Here is a 5,210-nt window from a genome sequence, read left to right as displayed (position 1 = left end):
CGAATAGGGCATTATCCACAAACGCACGCTTTTATGCTCTGACGGCACCACAGTCTCCCTAAACTGTAATATCTGTGGCGTAGAAATATCACTGTACCCCACATTTTAACTGACGTGAGTTTGTTTCTGTTTCTGACGAGAGGGTAGATGCATGTTTAAATAAAGAGTAGATCTGTATTTTAGCTAACTATGAATCGAGTGTGGTAAAATTCTAATATTTTGAGTATTATCTCAATTCCAAGCTGAACTTTTAAGCTGGATGTTTGAATGAGTTATACAGTGGCAGGATCATGACACAGCAGGGAAGCGATCGACGAGACACATTTATCTGTAGTACTGTTTTAGATCTTTCCTAATTTTATAGACACTTTTAGAAATAGTGGTATACATGATTTTAGTTCTTCCAAACGCGTGCTCTTGTGTGTGTGTGTGTGTGTGTGTGTGTGTGTGTGTGTGTGTGTGTTTCAAGGAATTGTTACTTTAGTTCTTGTTGTTTTTTATTGCTTTATCACTTTCAAGCACACTTGTGTCGTAAGAGATTTTAGTACTGCTGCTAAGAACCCGGCTGCCGTCCGCCTAAGCCATCATATCGTCGTCATCATCATCATTAGCATAGTGAGAGTAAACAGTACTTAGCTTTATCAATGTTTTTGGCTGATATGACCATAATCAGATCCCGTGATCCATTTTCATGATTTATCGAGCTGCATAAGTCATACCGACGACTATATCTAATGACTGCTTTTGGTTTAGAATACGTCACAGCCGGCCGGAGTGGCCGAGTGGTTCTAGGCGCTACAGTCTGGAACCGCGCGACCGCTGAGGGCGCAGGTTCGAATCCTGCCTCGGGCATGGGTGTGTGTGATGTCCTTAGGTTAGTTAGGTTTAAGTAGTTCTACGTTCTAGGGGACTGATGACCACAGCAGTTAAGTCCCATAGTGCTCAGAGCCATTTGAACCATTTGAACCAATACGTCACAAACAAGAATAAAAGCGGAGTGTGCGCTGATATGAAACTTCCTGGCAACTTAAAACTGTGTGCCGGACAGAGAACCGTACAAGGGACATTTTCCTTTCGTGGGCAAGTGCTCTACCAACTCAGCTACCCAAGCACGACTCACTACCCGTCCTCACAGCTTTATATGACAGGAGAGCTTCTGTGAAGTTTGGAAGGTAGGAGACGAGGTAGCCGGCCGAAGTGGCCGAGCGGTTCTAGGCGCTTCAGTTCGGAACCGCGCCACCGCTATGGTCTCAGGTTCGAATCCTGCCTCGGGCATTGATGTGTGTGATGTCCTTAGGTTAGTTAGGTTTAAGTAGTGCTAAGTTCTAGGGGACTGATGACCTCATATGTTACGTCCCATAGAGCTCAGAGCCATTTGAACCATTTGAGACGTACTGGCAGAAGTAAAGCTGTGAGGGCAGCTCGTGAATTGTGCTTAGGTAGCTCAGTTGCTAGAGCAGGTGCTCGCGGAAAGCAAAGATACCGAGTTCGAGACTCGGTCCTACACAGAGTTTTAATCTGCCAGGAAGTTTCAGGTCACAAACAAGTTTGGCCTACTATGCGTTCTTGTAATATTTTGTAACGATGAAATGTAAAAATTTTCTAGTCAAGCGCTGCTTAGTAGGCATGGTTATGAATCACTCTTTTTTATCTCGTTGGTATGGCCTGAATTTTATTGAAGTTGTCTCTTATATGAGACTGTACCAATATATTGAGACAATGCGGTCTAGCTTTACCATATACATTGACACTATAGCTTTACCATGATTTATCTGAGAACGGTTATATGAACAATCGAAACTCGTTTTTCAAATTTAATGCTGTATATTTTTTGCGATCTCGACAGTTAAAATTTTTGTATAAAATTGAAGAAATTTTTTACAATCTAGAATCACGCAGCTGCGTGATAACAGTGGTGACACGGGGCACTAGGCGACGCAGTGACACAGGGACCCAACGGCGAGAATGTGACTCTGGATGGGTCGGCCGCTCACTGGATGCTGTACAGCTCCGGATTTGCACCTAGTGGACGAAATTGGAATTACTTTTTTTCCAGAGTACATCAGTTCCGCGTTAATGCTTTTCGCTGCCATTCGATAATTACAGCCCACACTGGACCTCTGTGAGTAGCGGTACTTCAATTGTAACTACCCGATGTTTACGGCCAGACAACTCTTGCACGCTTATTGTCAGGCTGTTCACTTAGACGATGACAATCACTGGCGGCCTTCCCTGAGCTGTGGTACATCCTTTACACAGCAGACATGAAAAGCCCGGTGCCTACCACCGACCTCGGAGATGAGGTGTCCTAGGGCTTAGACACCCACGATCGCGACGCAGTCAAATGCGCTGATATAGCGTGACTTTCCCACCTCTCACTCGACTGTTACTCGGCAGTATTAAGTCTGGTGACACTTCAGACTTGCGACACTCAGAACTGTTCCATTCGCAGTTGGAACAAGACATGCAGCACTACCTGTAATTCAACTGCTCGTGAACATAGTTAGTTGGTTGCGTGTCCATAGATCAATCGAACGGTACGGTAGCCGTTATGATGTGGAACGTGTCAAGTGTACAAGAAATGCACATATGAAACAAGATTTATATATATATATATATATATATATATATATATATATATATATATATATATATATATATATATATATTGCAAGGTGTATGCTTCGCCGGCGATGGGCGAGGCATGACAGAATCTCTGACCAGAGAGTAGTTTATTGTTAGTTGTTGCTTGTCGCGAGTCTGCGCGAGTCGACAGTAGAAGTCAGTCTGCGCTTGTCTGCGCGAGTCTGCAGTAGTAATCAGTCGGATACAGTAGCAGTCGGTCGGCTTTAGTAGCGAGTGGACGGTAGTAGTCTGCGGGAGTCGGCATGCGTCGGCAATGTGCTCTGCTCGCGACTCTGGTCAGGACTCTGGAGGATGAGTATTGTTGTAGAAGGTAAAGAAGCAGCCTTGCGCATAATTAATAATGTATGTTAATTGTAATTTAATTTGTTCAGAAAAAATGCCCCGATAATAATTTTTACAATATAAAGTAACTCTTTTGAAGAAAAAGCATTCATTTCAATTTAAAGAATTTTTCCAATGGAATAAAAAAAAAAATAAAAAATATACGCCAGCATTGCACGAAGCTGTGTCGATAAATAAGAGCAGAAATAGTTGTAGTTTTTATTGAGGTAAGAATTTTTGCTTTTGATATTCAGAATACAGGGCCGAAGGTCAGCGCTGCTATCCTTATAAAATTTAACAGATATTATTATTTCTGTTAGGAGGTTACATATCGTTCATGGTTCATTATTTAATTAATATTGTTGTTGGTTTATGGTCTATTTTCATTCATTAAATTTCTGTGGGGAGGTTACACTTGGCGACCCTGCCAGGATCGTATTTCTTTGGGAATCTTCTGAGAAGTAGTCATATATCTGCTCTTATTTACTTAAATGTAATTAGCATCTGGCGCAACGCATTTTTACTAATTTGTCGCTCTTTCTTCCACAGATCATCGGCAATTTGTTGCTCTTTGTTGTATTTGTGTTTGTTGCATTTTGCATTGTCTTTGTTTCATTTGTGAATAATTTTGATTTGTGTAAAAACGCCGCGAAAAACTGTAAACAGTACATCGCGATGTACAATGAGTGAAATAGCCGACTCAAATAACTTGACCGATAGTACTTGCGACACTCAGTGTAATAATGACAGTTCCCCATTTACAGACAATCAGTGCGTACCAACCACTTGTAATGATTTTTATCCTAGTGATGAACAAACGTATTCGATTGTGTCCTCTGTTAATTTAACGACAATTGATGACGCGGGGCGTTCTGATGCAATGAGCGCTGCCCAGCAGCAGGATTTACGTGACGAACAGACAAATTTTTCTAATGAAAATGAACAGTGTAATCAGAGTACGACAAATTTATTTAATTCCGATTAAGGGACTAACAGTGCACATCCGATTGGCGAACATTTTCAAGAATCACAAAATGACCGAATGGATACACAAAACGCGATAAAAGCAGATACACCATCAAACTGCATAGAGAATAGAGTAGATAATATTGGCTTGGATCAAATTATGGCAATATTGCTACAACAAAATGAAGATTCCAAATAATCGAAAAAAGAACAAAACGACAACTGTAAACAACTACTTAATGAACATTCCAAACAACAGAATGAAAGACAAGAGGAAAACCACAAACAACTTAGTGAACAGAACAAACAACTTAATCAAAATTTCAAACAACTTAGTGAACAGAACAAACAACTTAATGAAAAACTAGACAACAATTCCAGACAGCTTAGTGAACAGATTGCAGCTGTTGCGGCGGAGTGTCATGATACTAAAGAACAGTTACGTGAGGAAATTGAGGCTTGTGCTAGGAAAAGTAGTGAAGAAATTAGATCTGTTGCTCAAGAATTAAGGACTACGCAAGCAACTGCAACAGAAACACTTAGAGGCGAAATTAGTGGAGTCGCTAAACAATGCTCTGAAAACACAACACAGATACGCGACGAGTTTAAATTAATGACAGCAGAACTTTCGCGCACACTGGATGCAAAAGTAGACGCGAAATTTGTCCAACAGAACAGTCAAATTGACGAACGTTTCAATCATCACCTGCAAAACAGTGAAACGCGTTTCCGTAAATTTATACAGGAACAGAATAAAGTAAAGCGACAAGTCATGGAAACAATTACCGCACAGAGACAGGAAGATAAACGTAAATTGTTTACGAAAGCAAAAACATACGTAGACAACAATATTGCTACTGTATCAGACGAAATTAACACTATCAAACAGTTGAACACCGAATTGCGTGATGAAATTTCCGATCTAAAATCAAAAACAGATACACACACAGTAGACTTTCAGACAGTGACAGACAGACTCGAACAATTAGAACTAACACAGGATTCCGATGTCATCAAAGCTGACGTTAAAAAAATTGAACGAAACCACATGTAAAATACAAAAACAAATTAATGTTTCTGACACTAAAAACGATGATCAGGTAAAAATACTGACTGAAAAATATGATGAATTGGCCAGTCGTATTGACGTTATTGAAGGTAATAATGACAGCAAATCAGACGATACTTCACCGATTTCGTTTAATCAAACACCTGAATTCCAAAATCTACAGCAGACAATCAGTGAGATAGATTCGTCTAATAATACGTTACGTAGA

General features: G+C 40.4%; 1 non-coding gene across 1 annotated transcript; it reads left to right on the top strand.

Annotated features, from left to right (window-relative positions):
- Positions 1–768: 768 nt before the first annotated feature.
- Positions 769–852, top strand: Trnas-gga (transfer RNA serine (anticodon GGA)). The gene is given in 2 exon segments: positions 769–808; positions 818–852. It is a non-coding gene; the product is annotated as a tRNA-Ser (tRNA).
- The last annotated feature ends 4,358 nt before the right edge of the window (positions 853–5,210 follow it).

This window comes from Schistocerca nitens, chromosome 1 (assembly GCF_023898315.1).
Source record: "Schistocerca nitens isolate TAMUIC-IGC-003100 chromosome 1, iqSchNite1.1, whole genome shotgun sequence".
In the NCBI taxonomy this organism is placed as follows: Eukaryota; Metazoa; Arthropoda; class Insecta; order Orthoptera; family Acrididae; genus Schistocerca; species Schistocerca nitens.
The sequence above is the reverse complement of the archived record's forward strand: the minus strand, read 5'-3'. Positions and strand labels throughout refer to the sequence as shown.